This window comes from Ursus maritimus, unplaced genomic scaffold (genome assembly GCF_017311325.1).
Source record: "Ursus maritimus isolate PB19 unplaced genomic scaffold, ASM1731132v1 scaffold_26, whole genome shotgun sequence".
Taxonomy (NCBI): domain Eukaryota; kingdom Metazoa; phylum Chordata; class Mammalia; order Carnivora; family Ursidae; genus Ursus; species Ursus maritimus.
Window position 1 is genome coordinate 38725891 of NW_024425119.1, and position 25660 is coordinate 38751550.

Here is a 25660-nt window from a genome sequence, read left to right on the forward strand (position 1 = left end):
CAGGCTCATAGCAGAGGAGCCTGATGTGGGGCTCGATCCCATAACGCCAAGATCACGCCCTGAACCGAAGGCAGACGCTTAACTGCTGTGCCACCCAGGCGCCCCCACATTCTATTTTAGCTTTGTCTTCTACTAACCTATCCTCCATTTTGCTGATACGTTCTTCTGCCTCATTCACCCTGGCCGTCAGAGCCTCTAGTTTTGACTGCATTTGGCTCAGAGAATTTTTCATTTCTGCCAGATTCGCTCTCATTTCCACCCTTAGAGATTCTATATTCTCACTAACATTTTTGTTAATACTTTTTTTAAGTCTACACATCATCTTGACCACTGTTACTCTGAATTCCATTTCTGATAATTTGGTTATATCCATATCCATTAGTTCTGTGGCAGAGACCACAGACTCATTGTCTTTTCTTTGCTGGGGGGGATTTCTCCTTCTCGTCATTCTGATGAGGAGAGGTTGCGGGGTTGTCCAAAGCCCAAATTATTGACCGGGACTCAGGCCGTGAGCCCTTGTTTTATAGGGATCTTAGGAATGTGGGCTTCTTGATTTTTCAGCCTGCCTTCTGGGAGAGGGGCCTGCCACGCTGATACTCAGGCAAACCTGTTTGGGTAGAATCTCCGTGTCCCCTGCTAGGGGGGATGGGAATGGGCACACTGTGAGCTGGTATTTCCAGACTTTTGTTCTCTGGTGGCTTTCCCTGGCGGTTTGCTGTGCCTCTTCTGAGAGTCAGAGCAGCAGTGGCCGAATCTCAGCCTCTGTCTCAGAACAGAGGAATCGCGGACCGTTCTCCACTGATGTTCTGGCCACTGTAAGTCTGTTTCTGTTGGTGCTGCTCAACCCTGCGGCGTCCTGGGATGTGCGCCCCACACCCGGTGTCCCAGCCCTCACTTCCAGGGCCGGCGCGTCTTTGTCCTTTGTGTTTCTAACACCACCAGCCGCCAACCACCCCCGCGTGCTCCCGGAGCTCCTGGTCTCAGTCTGGTTCCAATGAGTGGACTGGAGCTCCGGTTTTCAGTCTGGTGGCACGTGCTCCCCGCTCATGGTCACGGTCTGTTCTCTCACGGGTGCCGGTCCTCGAGTCCGCCAGCTCCCCCGTGCAGGTGGCTACCGCTTCCCGGCGCCTGAACGCAGCGGCTCCCTCCCCCTTCCGTTTATCTTCCGAAATCTGTGCGCGGTTTCACGGTTCCCCACTTCGTACCTCAATACTCATCGCTGGAGATGTTCATTTGTAGAGATCCAGATGTATCTTCCTGCATCTCGGGCTGATTCCGTGGTGTTCAGGCTGGTCTGGTACCTATCCAGCTCGACTCAGGGGACCGGCTGAAAAAGGGGTCCCCTACTCCTCTGCCATCTTAACCTCTCTCTCCCTATTTCATTTCTGATATTGGAAATGTTCTGTCTTCTTCATTTTTCTTTGTTTGACTATAAATTTATTAATTTTATTGAATTTTGAAAGAACCAGATTTTTATTTCATTGATTTTATTGTTTTTGTTTTCAATTTCATTATTCTTTTTTTTAATAATGGATAAGTTAATTAGGTTCTTTGCAAAAAATTTAGAAGACCAACTTATTTTTTAATTTTTCACTTAAATTCAATTAGCCAACATATTTTACATCGTTAGTTCTGGATATAGTGTGCAATAATTTACAGTTGTGTATAACACCCACTCCTCATCACATCATGTGCCCTCCTTAATGCCCATCACCCAATTATCCCATACCCCCACACACCTCCCCTCCAGCATCCCAGTTTGTTTCTTATAGTTAAGAGTCTCTCATGGTTTTTCTCCCCCTCTGATGACTTCCCATTCAGTTCTCCCTCCCTTCCCCTATGATCCACTGCGCTGTTTCTTATAGTCCATATATAAGTGAAATAATATAATTGTCTTTCTTTGACTTATTTCACTCAGCATAATACCCTCCAGTTCCATCTATGTCAATGTAAAAGGTAAGTATTCATCCTTTCTGATGGCTGAGTAATATTCCATTGTATATATATACCACATCTTCTTTACCCATTCTTCTGTCAATAGACATCTCAGCTCTTTCCACAGTTCGGAGATTGTGGACATTGCTGTTATGAACACTGGGGTGCAGGTGTCCCTTGGGATCAATACATTTTTATCTTTGGGGTAAATACCTAGTAGTGTAATTGCTGGGTCATAGGGTAGCTCTATTTTTAACTTCTCGAGGAACCTCCATACCATTTCCAGAGTGGCTGTACTAGCTTGCATTCCCACCAACAGTGTAAGAGGGTTTCCCTTTCTCTGCATCCTTGCCAACATTTGTTGTTTCCTGTCTTGCTAATTTTAGCCGATCTGACTGGTGTGAGGTGGTATCTCACTGTGGTTTTGATTTGTATTTCCCTGATGACAAGTGATGTGGAGCAATTTTTCATGTGTCTGTTGGCCATTTGGATGTCTTCTTTGGAGAAATGTCTGTTCATGTCTTCTTCCCATTTCTTGACTGGATTATTTGTTTTCTGGGTGTTGATTTGATAAGTTTTTTATAGATCTTGGATACTAGCCCTTTATCCATAATGTCATTTGCAAATATCTTCTCCCATTCAGTAGGGTGCCTTCTAGTCTTGCTGACTGTTTGCTTGGCTATGCAGAAGTTTTGATCTTGATGAAGTCCCAATAGTTCAGTTTTGCTTTTATTTCCCTTGCCTTTGGAGACGTGTGTAGCAAGAATTTGCTGCAGCCAAGGTCAAAGAGGTTGCTGCCTGTGTTCTCCTCTAGGATTTTGATAGATTCCTATTTCATACTGAGGTCTTTCATCCATTTTGAGTTTATCTTTGTGTATGGTGTAAGAAAATGGTCCAGTTTCATTCTTCTACATGTGGCTGTCCAATTTTCCCAGCACCATTTGTTGAAGAGACTGTTCCTTTTCCATTGGATGTTCTTTCCTGCTTTGTTGAAGATTAATTGACCATAGAGTTGAGGATCCATTTCTGGATTCTCTATTCTGTTCCATTGATGTATGTGTTTTGTGCCAGTACCATACTGTCTTGATGATTACAGTTTTGTAATATAGCTTGAAGTCTGACATTGTGATGCCACCAGCTTTTTCAACATTCTTCTGTATATTCAGGGGTCTTTTCTGGTTCCATACAAATTTTCAGATTATTTGTTCCAGCTCTGTGAAAAATGTCAATGTTATTTGGATAAGGATTGCATTGAATGTATAGATTGCTCTGGGTAGCATAGACATTTTAAGAATATTTATTCTTCCAGTCCATGAATTCAGAATGTTTTTCCGGTTTTTTTTTTTTTTTTTTGGTGTCTTCCTCAATTTCTTTCATAAGTGTTCTGTAGTTTTTAGAGTACAGATCCTTTACCTCTTTGGTTAGGTTTATTCCTAGGTATCTTATGGTTTTTGTTGTAATTGTAAAGGAGATTGATTCCTTAATTTCTCTTTCTTCTGTCTCAGTGCATAGAAATGCAACTGATATCTATTCATTGATTTTATATCCTGCCACATTGCTGAATTGCTGTCTAAGTTCTAACAATTTTGGGGTGGAGTCTTTTGGGTTTTCCACATAAAGTATTATGTCACCTGAAAAGAGTGAGACTTTAACTTCTTCTTTGCCAATTTGAATGCCTTTTATTTCTTTCTGTTGTCTCATTGCTGAGGCTAGGACTTCTAGTACTATGTTGAACAATAGTGGTGAGAGTGGGCATTCCTGTCATGTTCCTGACCTTAGGGGAAAAGCTCTCAGTTTTCCGCCACCGAGAATGATATCTGCTGTGGGCTTTTCATAGATGGCTTTTATGATATTGAGGTATGTTCCCTTTATCCTTACCCTGTGGAGAGGTTTTTTTTTTTTCTATTAAGTTCAATTAGCCAACATATAGTACATCATCAGTTTTTGAGGTGGAGAGATTTAATCAACAAACGATGATGTACTTTGTCAAATGCTTTTTCTGTGTCTATGGAGAGGATCATGGTTCTTGTCCTTTCTTTTATTAATGTAACACATTGATTGATTTGTGAACGTTGAACCACTCTTGCAGCCCAGGAATGAATCCCACCTGGTTTTGGTGAATAATCACTTTAATGTACTGTTGGGTCCTATTGGCTAGTATCTTGGTGAGTGTTTTGGCATCCATATTCATCAGGGATATTGGTCTCTAATTCTTTTTGGTGGGGTCTTTGTCTGGTTTTTGGATTAGGGCAATGCTGGTCTCATAGAACAAGTCTGGAAGTTTTCCTTACATTTCTAGAAACAGCTTTGGAAAAACAGGGATTAGTTCTTCTTTAAATGTTTGGTAGAATTCCCCTGGGAAGCCATTCAGCCCTTGACTCTTGTTTGTTGGGAGATTTTTGATTACTGCTTCAGTTTCCTTGCTGGTTATGGGTCTCTTTAGGTTTTCTATTTCTTTGTGTTTCCGTTTTGGTAGTTTATAAGTTTCTAGGAATGCATCTATTTCTTCCAGATTGCATCATTTTTTGGCATATAGTTGATCATAATATTTTCTCTAAATTGTATTTCCTTGGTGTTGGTCATGATCTCTCCTCTTTCATTCATGGTTTTATTAATTTGGGTCCTTTCTCTTTTCTTTTGGATAAGTCTAGCCAAGGGTTTATCAATTTTATTAATTCTTTCAAGGAACTAGCTTCTAGTTTCATTGATCTGTTCTACTGTTCTTTTGGTTTCTATTTCATTGATTTCTGCTCTAATCTTTATTTCTGTTCTCCTGCTTGGTTTAGGCTTTATTTGCTGTTCTTTCTACAGCTCTTTTAGTTATAAGGTTAGTTTGTGTATTTGAGACCTTTCTAATTTTTTGATAAAGGCTTGTACTGCCATATATTTCCCCCTTAGGATCACCTTTGTTGCATCCCAAAGGTTTTGAACAGTTGTGTTTTCATTTTCATTTGCTTCCATGAATTTTTAAAATTTTCTTTAAAATTTCCTGGTTGACCCATTCATTCTTTAGTAGGATGCTCTTTAACTTCTAAGTATTAAAGTTCCTTTCAAATTTCCTCATGTGATTGAGTTCAAGTTTCAAAGCATTATGGTCTGAAAATCCCAATCTTTTGGTACCAGCTGAGACCTGATTTGTGACCCAGTATGTGATCTATTCTGGAGAATGTTCCATGTGCACACAAGAAGAATGTGTATTCTGTTTCTTTAGGATGGAATGCTCTGTATGTATCTGTGAAGTCGATCTGATCCAGTGTGTCATTCAAAGCCCTTGTTGATCTTCTGGTTAGATGGTCTGGGGTGTTAATGTCCCCTACTATTATTGCATTGTTATCAATGTGTTTCTTTAATTTTGTTATTAATTGGTTTATATAATTGGCTGCTCCCGAGTTAGAAGCATAAATATTTACAATTGTTAGATCTTATTGTTGGATAGACTTTTTAAGTATGATACAGTTTACCTCTTCATCCCTTACTACAGTCTTTGGTTTAAAGTCTAATTTGTCTGTTATAAGGACTGCTATGCCAACTTTCTTTTGATGTCCATTAACATGATAAATGGTTCTCCACCCTCTCACTTTCAATCTGGAGGTGTCTTTGGGTCTAAAATGAGTCTCTTCTAGGGATGTTCTGTATGGTGACTAACATAATATAATAAAAAATATTATTAAAATATAAAATAAAATGAGTCTCTTGCAGACAGCATATTGATAGGTCTTGCTTTTTTATCCAATCTGATACCCTGTGTCTTTGGAGCATTTAGGCCACTTACATTCAGAGTAACTATTGAAAGATATGAATTTAATGCCATTGTATCACCTGTAAAGTCCCTGTTTCTGTATATTGGCTCTGTTTCTTTCTGGTCTATGTTACTTTTGGGATCTCTCTTTGCTTATAGGATCCCATTTAATATTTCTTGCAGGGTTGGTTTAGTGATCGAAAATTCTTTTAGTTTCTGTTTGTCCTGGAAGCTCTTTATCTTTCCTTCCATTCTGAATGACAGCCTTGCTGGATAACATATTCTTGGCTGCATGTGTTTCTCATTTGGTACTCTGAATATACCATGCAGACCTTTCTGGTCTGCCAGGTATCTGTGGATAGGTCTGTTGCCAGCATAATGTTCCTACCCTTGTACGTTAAGGACCTCTCCTCATGTCTCAAGCTGTTTTCAGGATTTTCTCTTCATCTCTGAAATTCACAAGCTTCCCTATTATATGTTGGGTGTTGATCTATTTTCTTTTTATTTTGAGGGGGGGTTCTCCATACCTCCTGGATTTGAATGAATGTTTCCTTCCCCAGATTAGGGAAGTTCTCAGCTATGACTTGCTCAAATATACCTTCTGTTGCTCTCACTCTTTCTCTTTCTTCTTCCTCTGGGACCCTAGTAATTCTAATATTGTTTCACTTTATGGTATCACTGATTTCTCAAAGCCTCCCCTTATGGTTAATTAGTTGTTTTTCTCTCTTTTCCTCAGCTTCCTTCTTTTCCATTATTTTGTCTTCTATGTCACTGACTCTCTCTTCTGCTTCATTTACCCTGGCTGTTAGAGCATCCATTTTAGACTGCATCTCACTTAAAGCATTTTTAATTTCAGCCTGATTAGATTTTATTTCTGCACTAAGAGATTCTCTAGTGTCTTTTATGCTTTTTTTTCAAAGTCCCGCTAGTAACTTTATAATAGTTATTCTGAATTCTATTTCTGAAATTTTACTTATATCCTTATTGATTAGATCTATGATAGAGAGTATTATCTCTGGTTCTTTCTTTTGCTATGAATTTCCCATAGTCTCTTTGCCCAGAGAAGAATGAACGAGAGAACAAGATAAAAAATACCAACCATGACCCCAGTGAAATACACACTAGGCAAATCTGAAGAGGTCAGTAACCACAAAGAAAAGGGGAAAAAAGGGGAAAAAGAGAGAATATAATCTCACAGGTGGACAAAACCGAGTTATCCACTTGATCCTGGGTGTATTTTGATCTGTTTGTTAGAAGACACTAAATCCCAAAATTGTAAAGAAAGAAAAACGTGTATATATATATATATATATATATATATATATATATACACAAAAATAAAATCGAATACAGCGAAAGAAGCCAAAAATGAAGAATATATCTATAAAACATAAATGCAAAAATGAAAATTAAAAAAAGACTTAAAAACAAAGAGTTGATACAATAAGAAACTAGTTAAAAAGAAAAAAGGAAGACTTTTATTTTTTTGAAGATTTTATTTATTTATTTGAGAGAGAGAATCAGAGAGAGAGCATGAGCAGGGTGGGAGGGGCAGAGGGAGAAAGAGAAGAAGACTCCCTGGCTGAGCAGGGAGCCTGAAGCAGGACTCAATCCAAGGACCCTGGGATCATGACCTGAGCCGAAGGTAGACGCTTAACCAAATGAGCCACCCAGGTGCCCTGAAAAGAACATTTTAAACTGAAAGACTCATGAGAAAAAACTTCGAATTCTATATATTATTTTCCCCTAGCACAAGAGTTTTTCAGTTTGGAGCGATCCATAAACTTGATATTCGACTGATGTTCCAGCTGGTCTTCTGGGGGAGGGGCCTGTTGACTGATTCTCAGGTGTCTTTGCCTGGGTGGAGTTCCACCACCATTTATCAGGGGGCCCGGCTCAGTGTAAGCTGATTTGGGTTGCTCTATGTGACTTTTGTTCCCTGAAGGCTTTTCATGCCACTTTAGAGGATGAAAAAAAAGTAAAAATGGTGGTACCCCAATCGCTAGCCCCTGAGCTGAATGATCACTGCCCCCACTCTTCAGTTCACCCTCAGGAAAAAGCAGTCCATCCCTTTTGTGTGTGCCAAACTGCACAGACTCCTGCAGTATACACACCCTCACCAATCCAATCCTGGCTGGGAGGAAAGGGGCCTCACTGTGGTCCTGCAGCTCTCTGGGACCCTGCTCAGGGAGCGGTTACCTGATTGTGAGTGCACCCCCACCACTCCTCCAGGAGGAAGGAGCAGGGTCTCCCAGTGGCTGTCATTTGCTGTGCTCTTCCTTGGAGAGTGGTCACCTGATCCTGCCCAATTTGCAGTTTATGGCAGCACCTAGCTGAGAGAACACTCCAGTGCTCACTAATTGTGGGCTGGCTTCTCCTGCTCCAATGCTTGGGAACTCTGCTGCACTCAGGCACCCCCGTTCTTTCTGTGACCTTGGGGATTCTGAGACCACACTGTCCCACCTACAATTCTGCCCCGATTTGCCACGTGAGCACCTGTCAGGCAGAGATATCCCTCACAGGAGCAGATTTCTAAAAATTCTGATTTTGCACTTAGCTGCTATATCACTTTCTGGTAGCTGGCTTATGGACCCCCTCCCCCCACAGTTTATATTCTGATATATTCCCTCAGATTCACGTCTCTGCACCACCTACCTTGCAAAAACTGTTCACTTTTATCTTTTATAGCTTAAAAAATTTTTTTTAAATTTTATTTATTTATTTGAGAGAGGGAGGGGGAGGACATGAGCAGGGGGAGAGAGAGGGAGGGAAAAGCAGGCACCCCACTGAGCAGGGAGCCCCATACAGGGCTTGATTCCAGGACCCTGTGATCATGACCTGAGCTGAAGGCAGATGCTTAACTGACTGAGCCACCCAGGTGCCCCCATTGTCACTTTTCTATTTGTAGAATTGCAGCAATTCTTTTCTTAGATCTCAGGTTGAATTCACAGGTGTTCAGAATGATTTGATAGATAACTAGCTGAATTCAAGGAACCAGATGAAATGTGTGTCCCCTATTCTTCTGCCATCTTCCCTCTCTGAGAAGTATAGACATTAAAAAAAATTTTTTTTATTATGTTAGTCACCATACAGTACCTCATTAGTTTTTGATGTAGTGTTTCATGATTCATTGTTTGCGTATAACACCCAGTGCTCCATGCAATACGCGCCCTCCTTAATACCCATCACCGGCCTAGCCCAATCCCCCACCCCCTTCCCTCTGAAACCCTCAGTTTTTTCCCCAGAGTCCACAGTCTCTCATGGTTCATTCCCCCTTCTGTTTACCCCTCCCCCTCCATTTTTCCCTTCCTTCTCCTACTGATCTCCCTGCTATTCCTTACGTTCCACAAATGAGTGAAACCATATGATAATTTCTTTCTCTGCTTGACTTATTTCACTTAGCATAATCTCCTCCGGTCCCGTCCATGTTGCTGCAAATGTTGGGTAATCGTTCTTTCCGATGACTAATATTCCATTGTATATATGGACCACATCTTCTTTATCCATTCATTTGTTGAAGGGCTTCTCGTCTCCTTCCAGAGTTTAGCTATTGTGGACAATGCTGCTATGAACCTTGGGGTGCATATGGCCCTTCTCTTCACTATGTCTGTATCTTTGGGGTAAATACCCAGTAGTGCAATCCTGGGTCATAGGGTGGCTCTATTTTTAACTTTTTGAGGGACCTTCACACTCTTTTCCAAAGTGGCTGTACCAACTTGCATTCCCAGCAACAGTGTAAGAGGGTTCCCCTTTCTCCACATCCTCTCTAACATTTGTTGTTTCAAAACCACATTGAGATACCACCTTACGTCAGTTAGAATGGCAAAAATTGAGAAGTATAGACATTTTAACAATATTGTTCTTCCAACCCATGAGCGTGGAATGTCTTTCCTTTTCTCTTTGTGTTATCTTCAATTTCTTTCATCAATGTTTTATATTTTTCAATGTACATGTCTTTCACTTCCTTGGTTAAGTTTATTCCTAGGTATTTTATTCTTTTTGGTGTAATTGTAATTGGGATTGTTTTCTTAATTTACCTTTCTGCTAATTTTATTACTAATATATAGAAACGCAATAGAGGGCTTCAGAGGGGAGTGGGGTGGGGGACTGGGATAGGCTGGTGATGGGTAGTAAGGAGGGCACGTATTGCATGGTGCACTGGGTGTTATACACAACTAATGAATCATCGAACTTTACACCAAAAACCAGGGATGTACTGTATGGTGACTAACATAATATAATAAAAAATATTATTATAAAAAAATAAATGAATCAAATAGTAGGGAAGAACAAACCAGAAAAAAAAAAAAAGAAATGCAATAGATTCCTCTATATTGATTTTATATCCTGCAACCTTACTGAATTTGTCTAACAGTTTTAGCAGTTTTTTGGTGGAGTCTTTAGGGTTTTCTATATAGAGCATCATGTCACCTGCAAATAATGAAAGTTTTACTTCTTCCTAACCAATTTGGATGCCTTTTGTTTCTTTTTCCTGTTTGCTGTGGCTAGGACTTCCAATACTATGCTGAATATAAATGGTGAGAGTAGACATCCTTGTCTTGTTCCTGATCTTAGGAGAAAAGCTCTGTTCTTTCCCCCATTGAGTATGATATTTGCTGTGGGTTTTTCATATATGGCTTTTATTAATGTTGAGGTATGTTCCCTCTAAACTTACTTTGTTGAGGCCTTTTATCATGAATATATATTGAACTTTGTCAAATGCTTTTTCTGAATCTATTGAAATGAACATATGGATTTTACCCTTTCTCTTGTTGATGTGATGCATCACGTTGATTGATTTGTGAATACTGAACCACTCTTATATCCCAGGAATAAATCCCACTTGATTGTGGTGCATGATGTTTTTAATGTACTATTGGATTTAGTTTGCTAATATTTTTTGAAAATTGGTGCATCTATGTTCATCAAAGTATTGGACTGTACTTCTCTCTTTTTTTTTTTGTACCAGTAAAAAAAATTTTTTTCATAGGTTCTATGCTCAACTTGGGGCTCAATGAACATAGAGGGTGAAAAAAAGAGGAAACCCAAGAAACAGAGTCTTAACTATAGAGAACAAACTAACGGTTTCCAGAAGGGGGTCAGGGGGATGGGTTAAATAGGTAATGGGGATTGAGGGCATTTGTTGTGATGAGCACCAGGAGTTGTATGTTAAGTGCTGAATCACTAAATTCTATATTCTATTCTAAACACTCTGTGTTAACTAACTGGAATTTTAATAAAAACTCAGGGAAAAAAAGCAAACTCACAACCCCCTAGAGATCAAGAGTAGCATGCTCTACTGACTGAGTCAGTCAGGTGCCACTTTTGTAGTGTCTTTGTCAGGGTAATGCTGGCCTAGGAAAATGAATTTGGAAGCATTCCTTCCTCTTCTATTTTTTTGGAATAGTTTGAGAATAGGCATTAATTCTTTTTTAACTGTTTGGTAGATATCAGCTATGAAGACATCTGGTCCTGGACTTCATTTGTTTGGAGTTGATTACTGATTCAATTTCATTGCTAGTAATTGGTCTGTTCAAATTTTCTATTTCTTCTTGTTTCAGTTTGGGGAGGTTATAGTTTTCTAGGAATTTATCTATTTCTCCTACATTGTCCAATTTGTTGGCATACAATTTGTCATAATATTCTTATAATCCTTTGTATTTCTATGGTTTGGTTGTTATTTCTCCTCTTTCATTTCTGATTTTATCTATTTGAGTCCTTTTTTTTTTTTAAATGAGTATGGCTAAAGGTTTATCAATTTTGGTCTTTTCAAAGAACCAGCTCCTGGTTTCATGATCTGTTTCATTTTTTTTTTCAGTTTCTATTTCACTTATTTCTGTTCTAATCTTTATTATCTTCTTCTTTCTACTGTTTTGGGCTTTGTTCTTTTTCTAGCTCCTTTAGGTGTAAGGTTAGGTTGTTTACTTAAGGTTTTTCTTGATTTTTAAAGTGGGCCTGTATTATTATAATCTTTCCTCTTAGAGCAGCTTTTGCTGCATCCCAAAGATTTTGGACCATTGTGTTTTCATTTTTATTTGTCTCTCCATGTATCTTTTTATTTCCTCTTTGATTTCCTGTTTGATGCATTCAGTTTTAAGTAGCATGTTATTTAGCCTCCATGTAGTTTTCCTTCCAAAGTTTTTCTTGTGGTTGATTTCTAGTTTCATACCATTGTGGTCAGAAAAGATGCATGATATGCTTTCAACCTTTTTAAATTTGTTGAGACTCGTTTTGTGGCCTAACATAGGATGAGAATGTTCCACATGCACTTGAAAGAAAGTGTATTCTGCTGTATTTAGGTGGAATGTCTGAATGTATCTATTAGATCTATCTGGTCTAATGTGTCTGTCATTCAAAGCCACTGTTACCTTGTTGATTTTCTGTCAGTATGATCTATCTACTGAAGTGGGGTGTTAAAGTCCCCTACTATTATTGTATTACTATTGATTTTTCCCTTTATGCTTGTTAGTAGTTGTTCTATGTATTTGGGCATTCCCATGTTGGGTGCATAGATGTTTACAATTGTTATCTCTTATTGGATTGTTCCCTTTATGGTTATTTAGTGTCCATCTTTTTCTCTTGTTTTAGTCTTTGTTTTAAAGCCTATTTTGTCCAATATAAGTATTGCTACCTCAGCTTCATTTTCACTTCCATTTGCACGATAAATGTTTTTCTATCTCTTCATTTTCAATTTGTCTGTGTCTTTAGGTCTGAAATGAGTCTCTTGTAGGCAGAATATAGATGGGTCTTGCTTTTTTATCCATTCAGTCACTCTATATCTTTTGATTGTAGGATTCAGTTCATTTACATTCAAAGTAATTATTGATAGGTATGTATTTTATTGCCATTTTGTTATTTGCTTTACAGTTATTTTTGTAGTTCTCTGCTCCTTTCTTCTTTTGAAGTGTCTCCAACTATAGCTATTTGGCCTTTTCTCCTTCTGGTTTTATTCATTTTTGCTTTATGTATTTTGAAACCGTCTTCTTAGGTACATACACGTTTAAGTTTATTATGTCTTTCCAGTGAATTGTCCTTCTATTGATCTTTTTTTTTTTAATAATGATTTTTTATTATATTATGTTAGTCACCATACAGTACATCCCCAGTTTTCGATGTAAGGCTCGATGATTCATTAGTTGTGTATAACACCCAGTGCACCATGCAATATGTGCCCTCCTTACTACCCATCACCGACCTATCCCATTCCCCCACCCCCCTTCCCTCTGTAGCCCTCAGTTTGTTTCTCATAGTCCATAGTCTCTCATGTTTCATTCCCCCTTCTGATTACCCCCCCATTATTGATCTTTGATTATAATATAATTATTCTAGCTCTTTTGATTTTTGTTTGTATGCAAGATCATTTTACATCTGACAATCTGTCTTTTTACAAGTGTTTGGACCATTCGCACCTAATTAATTATATGATTGGATTAAGATCTACCATATTACTAGTTGCTTTCTATTTGTTCCACGTGTTTTCTTTTTTCCCCTCTTTTTCTGATACTTTTAGGTTAATTTGATATTTATCTTTGCAATTAGTTTATCATTTATAGCTTTAAATTTTTTTTAGTGATTGCCCTATGATTTTTTTTTGCTGTATGATTTCTAATAGACACACTTATTTACATTCTACCTTCAAATAGTACTATGGCACTTAATGCATAGAGTAATAGCTTCATAACGATATATACTCCTAATGCCTCTTACCTACCCTTTGTACTGTTGTTGTCACATTTTAATTATACCTATTATCTAAACCCATAGCACATTGCTACTATTTTCTTTAGACAATAAATTATTTTATAAAGTGATTAAAAACAAGAAAAATATTTTACATTTACCTTCGTCTTAATAATTTCCAGACACCTTTTTGTGTATCCAAGTATCTGTCTGGAATTATAGCCCTTCCTCTTAAAGAACTTCTTTTAGCAGTTTTTGTGGTATAGGTTAGCTGGCAATGAATTTTCTGTTTTTGTGAAAAATGTATTTACAGGTGCTCCCTAACTTAAAATGGTTCAACTTGGGATTTTTTGACTTAACAATGGTGTGAGAAGGATGCATATTCAGTAGAAATCATACTTTGAATTTTGATATTTTCCCAGGCTAGCAACACGTAGTTAAGATACAATCTTGTATGCCACTGAGCCACAGCTCCCCAGCCACACAATCATGAGGGTAAACAACTGATAACACTTACAACCATTCTATACCCAGACAACCATTAGTTTTACTTTCAATACAGTATTCAGTAAATTACAGGAGATACTCAAAATTTGATTTTAAAATTGGCTCTATGTTAGATGATTTGGGCTAATGTAAGTGTTCTGAACACCTTCAAGGTAGGCTAGGCTGAGCTGTGATGTTTGGTGGATTAGATGTATTAAATGCATTTTCAACTTATGATATTTTCAACTTATAATGGGTTTCTCAGGAAGTAACCCCATCCTAAGTTAAGAAAGATCTGTTTTGCTCATTTTTTTAAAAGATATTTTCAGGGGCGCCTAAGTGGCTCAGTTGGTTAAGCATCTGCCTTTGACTCAGGTCATGATCCCAGGGTGAGCAGGGAGCCTGCTTCTCCCTCTCCCACTCCTCCTGCTTGTACACTCTTTCTCTGTGTGTCAAATAAATAAATAAAATCTCTAAAAGAAAAAAAGATATTTTCACTTGACATAGAATTCTGTATTAACTAGTTTTTTTTTCTTTTAGCACTTTAAGTATATCACTCTATTGTCTTAGTTTCTGATGAGAGGTATGCTGCGATTTTAATCTTTTGTTCCTCTGTATGTAATATGTCTTTTTCTCTGGCTGCCTTCAAGATTTTCTCTTCATTTTTGCCCTTTATATTTAAATATGCTGTGTCTAACTGTGTGTGTGTGTGTGTGTGTGTGTGTGTGTGTGTGTGTGTGTTGGTATTTATTCTGCTGTGATTCTCTGAGCTTTTTGGACCTGTGGTTTGACATCTTTATTTTTTTTTGAAAACTCTCAGCTGTTATTTCTTCATATTTTTCTTTTTTAAAAATTTTATTTAAATTCAACTAGCCAATATATATAGTACATCATTAGTTTCAGATGTAGCGTTCAATAATTCATCGGTTGTGTATAATGCCCAGTGCTCATCACATCACGTGCCCTCCTTAATGCCCCATCACCCAGTTACCCCATCCCCCCCACCAGCAACTCTGTTTCTTTCCTATAATTATGAGTCTTTCATGTTTTTTCTCCCTCTCTGATTTCTTCCCATTGTTTTTTCCTCCCTTCCCCTATGATCCGCTGCACTGTTTCTCATATTCCTCATATGAGTTCTTCACATTTTCCTATCTTGTTCTCTCATCTTCTTCTAAGTTTCTAATTACATGTGTGTTAGGCTATTTGATATTGTCACACACCTCGAATATTTTTTCCCCACTCTTTTTAAATTTTTGTGTTACAGTACTGTAATTTCTATCGACCTATTTTCCAATTCACTGACTCCCCCCTCCCCCTGCCTCCCGCCCCTGGGCTATGTTGAATCATTTTTTGAGCCTATTGGAGGCATTCTTCATTACTGTTACCATTTTTATTTCTAGAATTTCATTTGTCTTTTTCATATGTTTCCATTGCTGTCCAACTGAAATTACCCAACTTTCAATTCATATTAACTATATTTTCTACTAGAGCCTTTCACATATTAATCAGAATTATTTTAAATTCCATGTCTGGTTCACCCTTTTTTTTTACATGACTCCTAATTTTTGGTTGAAAGTTACATATTGTGTGTATGACACAAGAGAAAGAGGAATATAGTGTTATGTCTGGAAATGGTCATGATCTAGTACCTATAATTTTGGAAAAACTCTCAATTGACCTCACTTTCCTTACAGTTATTACCTCAATTACTCCTAGTTATTCCTTTCAGATTTCAAAAGAATTTTCCTTAAAGAATCATCTGTAAGTTGTCTCTATTTCCTTATGTTTCTTTCTTTAGTCCATTGCAATCTGGCTTCCATACCAATTCCTCTGGAATTGCTCTCATTAAAGTCTCCAACAATGTAGATCATCTCTCATCTATCCTAATTTTATTCAGTCTCTCAGCTGTGCTGGGGGAAGTCATCAAGAGGACATGACCACTGGCTGACCCATGAGCTAGACCCTAGTAATCAGAGGCTCCTTACCCCCTCCCTGTTCTTAGAATGTGTATTTTGTTTGCCTTCCCTGCTCCCAGAAGCTGCCTCAAGGACATAGTCTTGAGATAGTGATGTGGTGTTGAGACCATTTTGTTGGTACACATAACTGAACCCAGTTAAGGCCTCTATAGAAACTTTCAAGATTTGACAGATGTGTATGGAGATCTACTCATCTTGCGGAAACCCAAGACAAGCCTTGTATATAAATTCCTTTGCTTTTTAAACCTGCCACCTACTAATCTGGAGTGGCCTGCCTCTTTCTTCAGTCTCCCCTTGCCCTCCCCGGTTTACAGGGGCTGGTTTCAGATTATATCCAGGAAGCTCTCAAGGAGGTTGCAACCAACATGCTGCTTACTCTCTCTTTCTTGAAACAACTTTTTTAAAATTTAAATTCAATTAGCCAGCATATTTTACATCAATAGCTTCAGATGTAGTGTTCAATAATTCATCAACTGTGTATAACACCCAGTGCTCATCACATAATGTGCCCTCCTTAATACCCATCACCCAATTATCCCATCCCCCCAGACATCCCCCCTCCAGCAATCCTCACCTTATTTCCTATAGTTAAGAGTCTCTCATGGTTTTTCACCCTCTCTGATGACTTCCCATTCAGTTTTCCCTCCCTTCCCCTATGATCCACTGAGCTGTTTCTTATATTCCACACATGAGTGAAACCATATAATTGTCTTTCTCTGACTGACTTATTTTGCTCAGCATAATAACCTCCAGTTCCATCCATGTCAACGTAAATGGTAAGTATTCATTCTTTCTGATGGCTGAGTAATATTTCATTGCATATATATATACACACATACACACACACACACACACACACACACACACACACACACCAACCACATCTTCTTTATCCATTCATCTGTCAATAGATGGCTCTTTCCACAGTTTGGCTATTGTGGACACTGCTGCTATAAACACTGGGGTGCAGGTGCCCCTTGGGATCAATACATTTGTATCTTTGGGGTAAATACCTAGTAGTGCAATTGTTGGGTCATACAGTAGCTCTATTTTTAACTTCTTGAGGAACCTCCATACTGTTTTCCAGTGTGGCTATACCAGCTTGTATTCCCACCAATAGTGTAAGAGGGTTCCCCTTTCTCTGCATCCTTGCCAACATTTGTTGTTTCCTGTCTTGTTAATTTTAGCCATTCTGACTGGTGTGAGGTGGTATCTCACTGTGGTTTTAATTTGTATTTCCCTGATGACAAGTGAAGTGGAGCATTTTTTTTATGACAAGGGAAGTGGAGCATTTTTAAATGTTCAATTAGCCAACATATAGTACATCATTAGTTTCTGGTGCACTGTTCAAGGATTCATTAGTTGCACATAGCATCCAGTGATGTTGAGCATTTTTCCATGTATCTGTTGGCCACATGGATGTCTTCTTTGGAGAAATGTCTGTTCATATCTTCTGCCCATTTCTTGACTGGATTATTTGTTTTTTCAGTGTTGAGTTTGATAAGTTCTTTATAGATCTTGGATACTATCCCTTTATCTATAATGTCATTTGCAAATATCTTCTCCCATTCAGTAGGCTGCCTTCCAGTCTTGTTGACTGTTTGCTTGGCTATGCAGAAGCTTTTGATCTTGATGAAGTCCCAATAGTTCAGTTTTGCTTTTGTTTCCCTTGTCTTTGGAGACGTGTCTAGCAAGAAATTGCTGCAGCTGAGGTAGAAGAGGTTGCTTCCTATGTTCTCCTCTAGGATTTTCATGGATTCCCGTCTCACGTTTACGTCTTCCATCCATTTTGAGTTTATCTTTGTGTATGGTGTAAGAAAATGGTCCAGTTTCATTCTTCTACATGTGGCTGTCCAATTTTCCCAGCACCATTTGTTGAAGAGACTGTTCTTTTTCCATTGGATGTTCTTTCCTGCTTTGTTGAAGATTAATTGACCATAGAGTTGAGGGTCCATTTCTGGGTTCTCTATTCTGTTCCATTGATGTATGTGTTTGTTTTGTGCCAGTAACATACTGTCTTAATGATTACAGATTTGTAATATAGCTTGAAGCCTGGCATTATGATGCCACCAGCTTTGGTTTTCTTTTTCAACATTCCTCTGGCTATTCGGGGTCTTTTGTGGTTCCATACAAATTTTTGGATTAATTGTTCCAGCTCTGTGAAAAATGTCAATGGTATTTGGATAAGGATTGCACTGAATGTGTAGATTGCTCTGGGTAGCATAGACATTTTAACAATACAATATTTATTCTTCCAATCCATGAGCATGGAATGTTTTTCCATTTTTTTTGTGTCTTCTTCCATTTCTTTGAAGCAACTATTTATGACAGAGCCAGACACCTACCCCATATTCATTCTCACCCTTACTATTTTTTAACAAAATCATGGTCTCATTTAGTGTAGCAATGTGCTCAGCTGAAAAAAAATTTTTTTCAGGCTTCCTTGCATATAGAGATGGTCATTTGACTAAGTCCTGGCCAGTGAGATATAAGAAGTTTTTGGGTGGGACTACCTTTAAGAGTGGTAGGGTCTGACTCTGATGGTTTTTGCCCCGTGCTTACTCTCCCCTTCTCCCTTTCCCCCTTTATTCGGTGTGGAATGAAGATATTGTCATTGGGATCCAGAAGCTCTTTTGAAACTGTGAGAAGACCCTGAGAATACTAGCACACTATCACTTCTGCCTACATTCTATTGGTCAAAGACATGATAAAGTCTACATTGATTTGACAATAGATAGGAATGTATTTCAAGGAGACAGAAACTAGTCTCTTACACCAGTCTATAAAATTGCTCATTCCAGAAACCTAGGAGTCCATCTTTGATGCCTCCATTTTTCTCACTCTTCACATCTAATCCATCAGGAAGTCCTGTTGAATCTGTTGTTAAAGTACATACAGAATTCATACATTTTTCTCTCTGCCACCCTAATCCAAGATACGACCACCTCTTTCCCAGGCTCCAGGAGTCTCTTAATTGGTCTTCTCCTTTTTACCTTCCTCTCATCAACTTTCCTTCGAGAGTGAAGAGTGATCTTAAAATGCAAATCAGTTTGCTTCAAGAGTGATCTTAAAATCCATCCCATTTACAATAGCACCAAAAACTATACTTTACCTTGGAATTAATTTAACCAGAGACGTAAGGGATCTATATTCTAGAAACTATAAATCACTCTTGAAAGACATTGAGGAAGACACAAAAAGATGGAAAAATATTCCATGCTCATGGATCGGAAGAATTAACATAGTTAAAATGTCCATGCTACCCAGAGCAATCTACACTTTCAATGCTATCCCGATCAAAATACCAATGACATTTTTCAAGGAACTGGAACAAATAGTCCTTAAATTTGTATGGAACCAGAAAAGGCCCCGAATCGCCAAGGAACTGTTGAAAAGGAAAAACAAAGCTGGGGGCATCACAATGCCGGATTTCAAGCTGTACTACAAAGCTGTGATCACAAAGATGGCATGGTACTGGCACAAAATAGACACATACACCAATGGAACAGAATAGAGAACCCAGAAATGGACCCTCGGCTCTTTGGGCAACTAATCTTTGATAAAGCAGGAAAAAACAACCAGTGGGAAAATGACAGTTTCTTCAATAAATGGTGCTGGGAAAATTGGACAGATACATGCAGAAAAATGAAACTTGACCACTCTCTCACACCATACACAAAGATAAACTCCAAATGGATGAAAGACCTCTATGTGAGACAGGAACCCATCAAAATCCTAGAGGAGAACATAGGCAGCAACCTCTACGACATCGGCCAAAGCAACCTTTTTCATGACACATCTCCAAAGGCAAGAGAAACAAAAGATAAAATGAACTTGTGGGACTTCATCAAGATAAAAAGCTTCTGCACAAAAGAATGTTACAAACTGGCTGCCAGATCAGAATGGCCTCTTCCCTCTGCTTCCATGTTCCACACCCACACATGCAGATTCTTGGTTTCTTTGTCCCCTCATCTGGATCCTCCTCCAGACTGATAAACCCTAAAGGTTTTTCACCCCTCTACTCCCCACCATTCACTTCCCCAATGAGACATTTCTTCTCTCTTTCATATTTCAGGCTGATAAAGCACTCCATCCATTGAAAAGAGCCCCAAGATTGTAAGCCAGAAAATCTCCCCCAAACATAAGAACTAGGAAGATCGGTAGGGGAAGAAAGGGATAAAGAAAGGGGGGGTAATCAGAAGGGGGAATGAAGCATGAGAGACTATGGACTCTGAGAAACAAACTGAGGGCTTCAGAGGGGAGGGGCGTGGGGGAATGGGATAGGCTGGTGATGGGTAGTAAGGAGGGCACGTATTGCATGGTGCACTGGGTTATGCACATGGTGCATTATACGCAACTAATGAATCATCGAACTTTACATCAGAAACCAGGGATGTACTGTATAGTGACTAACATAATATAATAAAAAAACATTAAAATAAATAAATAAATAAATTTAAAAAATGCAAATCAGTTTGTTTTGTTCATTCACTTAAATATTGACTTCATGGGGTGCCTGGGTGGCTCAGTCGGTTAAGCATCCAACTCTTGATTTTGGCTCAAGTCATGATCTCAGGGTCATGAGAAGGAGCCTGCTGAAGATTCTTTCTCCCTCTCTCTTTGCTCCTCCCCCATTCACGCTGTCTCTTTCTTAAAAAAATGACTTTATACTGCATTTAGAATAAAATTTGAATTCCTAATAATAGCATTCAAGGCTATGTATCATCCTCCCTCTGCCTATTTCTCTAGTCTCATCTCATTCTGGTTTCTTCTTCATTCACTAAATTTCAGCTGCATGAGTCTTATCTCAGAAACTTAAACTTTCTAAGCCTTCCTATTTCACTGCCTTTGCATAGGTTGTTATATCTTTCTAGAATGTTCTTTACTTAATTTCTGCCACTCCTTAAGTCTTGTTAATGTATCATTTTCTCAGATCAGGCTTCCCTAATCCTCCGCTTTAGAGTTGGTCCCCTTGCTATTCTCTACCTAGCTCTTTGTTGGATTCTGTCATAACTCTTTTTTGTCTGTTTACTTACCTCCTCAAATAGAGTGTAAGCACCATGAAGGCAAGAGCCATTTCTGTTGTTCACTGTTGTATCCCCATATCTGGCCTTGACCCTGATACATTGTAGTTTTTAGACAAAAATGTTGAATGAGCTAAATGTCCAGTCCTCTCTGAGAGCTCTCCTTATATCTTCATTCAGAAATTGAGTTTAATGTCCCATGGCTAAACATCCTCTAATTTCTGTTTATGCCTCACTTGTGGCACTTAACATACCCTAACTCTTATAGTGATTGTTTTTAATGACTTCTCTTTCCTGACAGATTTTATTTATCTGTCTCCCATAATGTGCAGCATTGGCACATAGTAGACTGAATATATGTGTTGAATAAAAGAATGAGGGAACCATCTGAAAATTTTCCAGTTCTAGGGTAAGGAGAAGAGGTTTCCATAGATTGGGTACCTGGGTAGCTTCCCTCTGATTCAGCTTCTTGGGGAGGAGCTCATTCTGCTTGAAAGTTTTCCAATCTCCTTACAAAGGTTCTCTGTCCAGGGCATGAACTTGCCATATTTCACTTTCTGAAGTAAACCAAAGAAAGATACAAATAATGGACTGATCTTCCAGATTTAATAATCTCAAGTAAAGTCTGCTATTCCCTCAGTGAATTATAATACAGAGCATTTGAGCATTTCCCAGCACATCCCAGTTAGGCCAATAAAAATGACTTTGAACTTCCAAACTTTGCTACCTGGGGAAGCCTGGTAATAGTGTTGAGCACACTCTGAGGAGGTACTTGGGTCCCAGCCAGTCTCTGCCCAGGCTGAGTCCCTCAACCTCCCTCCTTCTCTGGTGTCTGTGGGAACAGGACTTAGGGGAGAAGAAGGTAGAGTCAAACTGAGACTATCAGGGCCTCATTAGCATTTGCTACTTAAAGATTCCCCAAAGTTCAAGTGTGGAAATCCCCACAGGCAGCTTTACTTTCGATCAATTAAGGTCAGCCTCAGGTTTGCTTTTATTCTAAATAAGTCTCAAGAGGTTAGTTAGAAAGATGCCTACAGGAACTCCCCAAGTGACAGCCCAAAGAGAATCAGAAGCAGCAGGGATTTATTAAAAGAGTGAGCAAAGGGCACATGTCCAGAAGGTGTCCCTACAGAAATTATTCCAAGCATACTGAGTAACCTGGCAACTCCAGGGCTACCTCTCTCTGTTATGTAACTTACGGACTGTCCCTGGAAGACTCTCTCTACTCCTACCCTAAAGCTTTGCCTTGCGGTCATTTCTGGATTAGTCAGGAGAGGCTAATCTCTGACTTTGGGACAACTTCATTAACAAGCATTTCTCTAATCTACACAAATCACCAATAGCCAGATTAAATCCCCTTCTGGAAATAAAACCTTCATCTCGTCATACCCTGCATCACAGATTGCTTCTAATAACAAAATAAAAAGAACCCAAACAAAACAATTATTCAAAAAACAAACTGTTAAGTAAAATATGGAACACCTATATAATGGCATTTCATGCAGTCATCAAAATATTTATGATGAGTTCCTTACTCATCATAAATATGAATAGCTATTTACCTATAATTTAAGTGAACAATCAGATCAAGAATTCTATGTATCATATAAAAAGCTCTGTAAAACCACAGTTAGGCAAGGGATAAATGGGAAATACTGAAATGATAACCATGAAAGTATTATGAGTACTATTTCCTAATTGTCAGTTTTCTTTAAATTTTTCTATTGTTTTAATAGCTTGTATTACTATCATAATCAGGAAAAAACACATTAAAATGGTAATGGAGCCATTTAGCACAGAGTTATGATGGCAAGGAAGCCCACGATGGAGACCGTATAGATCATTCCCTGGGAACACTGACCAGGGTGAAGAATGGATTTGTAAAGGCAAAAGGAAGCCATCCAGCACACTGGATATTTATTTAGTGTCATGGGTGTTTGTATGCTTGGACTGAGGCCTTGGTTCCTCCCTAGTAATACGAGAGGCTACCCTCAGTTCCTTGCCACATGAGCCTTCCCACTTTGCTTCACTGAAGCACACAAGAAGAGTCAAAGAGAGAAAATGCCAGCCAGATGGAAGGAGAAGTCTCTTATAACCTAATCATGCAAGTGACATCCCATAATTTTTCCTGTATTATATTCAGGAGGAGCAAGTCAGTAGATCCAGTCCATACTCAAAGGGAAGGAATTAAACAAAAATGTGAACAACACTGCCCCGCTTTATTCTAATAAATCCCTAATTTTGTTCCCTCTCTTCCTAACGATCGAACACCCCAGGGGTAGTTGGGTCTCTTCCCAGCTCCAGGGGGTCAATCTTAATTAGCCTATACCAATCATGGTGATCCTATTTCCCTTGCCAAGCATTTTAAGTATAAGAGTATGATGAAATTCTAGTAAAAATATGTGAGGCTAATCTCCTGGTAGGCTTCTGGGAAGATTATCCTCACTCTTTAAAGGGACATAAACAGGGGACACTTCCTGCTCCTCTGAATGTGTGATGTCCAGAACTTTGTCAGCTGTCTTGGAAGTAAGGGGCATCCAGACTAAGAAGGCAAACCAACACCAAATGAGGGCAGCAGAGCAGAAAGATTCAGAAAACACCTGCGCTTCTGATGAAGTTACTGAGTTGCTGAATTAGCCAACTCTGGATCATCCATCTCTGTAGTCCTTATTATGTGACTTAACAATGTATTCATTGTTTTGTCACTTTGGGTTGGATTTATATTACATGCAACTGAAAGCATCACAATAGATAATAGTGTGCTTTATTTCTTAAATAGCAGCTCTGAGTATCTAACTCTTATTAAAGTCTGGAACCTTCAGCAGGTCTCTCTTTACCTCAGTTTTCTCATCGCAAAATGGGAGAAATAACAGTACCTACATCATATATCTCTTATGAAGATTAAACCCACTAATGTATATAAAGTAAACAATGCCTGATATGTTACAATGGTGCAATAAATGTGCAGTATTATTACTTATGTCAGACATTAAACTAGGCAACTTACAGAGTGATTATTTTCTTTCCAGGGAGGCAGACATTACCATTTTTGTTTTACTGGTGTAAAAATGAGATCAAGTACATGAAATAATTTATTCAAAGTCACAGAATGACTATATTAAGTAGAGACTGGTAATCCCCATTTTATAGATATGGAAATTGAGGTTTGGTCACACGACTAGTAAATAGCAGAGCCAGGATTTGAAGCCAGACGTTCGAACTCTAGAGCCAATGTTTTTAACCACTATTCTATGTACTACCTCCACAGATGGATCATAAATTTATTGAACCATTCCCCTGTTGTTAGCTAATTGGGTTTCTAAACTTTAATTGTTACAAGTAAATGAACATCTTGTAAAAATATCCTTGACACAGCTGAACAATGACTTCTGTATGATAAATTCCTAAAAGTGGAAGAAGGTCTGTTTTTTAATAGCCAACAGAGCCTTACATAATCAGAGGAGCAAAAATCAGAAATTAATAGAAACTTTTTAGCATGCTCTAGAGCAAGGCATCCTAGCTGGGGAAGAGAGAGATCTTTGTGTATTTTCTAAATTGGACTTGGACATGCAAATTAGGAGCAGATCTGTGCTCCCAGTCCCCACCACTATCCTCACAAATTTAGGACTTTTTTTTTTTATATTACCTTGAGATTAAAGCAAGAGTATGAAACAAAAAATCAGAGGAGAACTCATGACAGGGCATCCCAGGCATGGGGCTGCTTGCTCTAGTCCCTCCTCTGGCTACTCTCACCCTAAGCAGCTTCTTTTCCCTTTTCTTCCTCCAGACCTTCCCCTACCTCACTGGAAGGCACAGATGTGAGGTGACTGAAGGGAGCTGTTCCATTGACAGGAACTACATGGCATTATCCAGAATTAACATTCACAGATGACATCATGATTTTAGATGCTGGTGTTATCTGTGTCATCCCCATTCATTTATTCGTTCCACAAATATACACAGAATAACTATCATTTGCCAGGCAATGTTCTAAGAACCAGGGATACATCAGTGAACAAGAGCCAAAATTCCCTGTCCTGTAGAACTATATTCTCTGACAAGGTGTTGAATGAATAACTATACAGAACATGCCAATACACAGATTCATTACATCATCGATGAATACTAATACATTCAGAAAGACTCTTCTACCTCATTCCAGAAATTCTCTCTAGCCTTACCCTAGTGCCCAGAAATGTCCAAAATATTTGCCTCTCTAGCTAAACAATGCCTTCCTTAGATCCACTACTCCAAGCTTAACTTCTTTACCTGAGTCATGTCCAGTCCAAGGAAAATGCAAGCCTCAATCCACTTCCACCAGGCTGTTCCCCCTACCATTGTCCAGAAACTATTTAGGCACAGCAAATTCATAAACAAGTCCCCCATTTTCCCTTTTTAAGATTACTTTATTTTTAAATAGGTAATATAGACACATGATTATGTCTCCAGCTTCCAAGTTTCCTTTGCCAGGCGCAACCACTGTTTCCACTTATTTATTATTTCAGGGGAAAAAAAAATCACTGTAAATGTAACTAGTGTTGACTGGAACTATCTTTGTTGCTCCAGAATCAGTGTCTAGGTGAGGCAGACAGGTATTGAAATCCTCGTGTTTGGAAGAGACACCACCAAAAAGCCAGCCACACTTGGGAGTCAGATACTCCCTCCAGGTTTAATAAGATTTAGACAAACCAGTTCTGCCATGCTCAATTATATATTCCACATTTCCCAATTCATAAAATCAAAAGACTGGGAAGGGGAGAGGAAGAAATTCTTAGAGTTGTGACAGCTTAGAAAAGATTTATGGGCACATATGTAGAGAG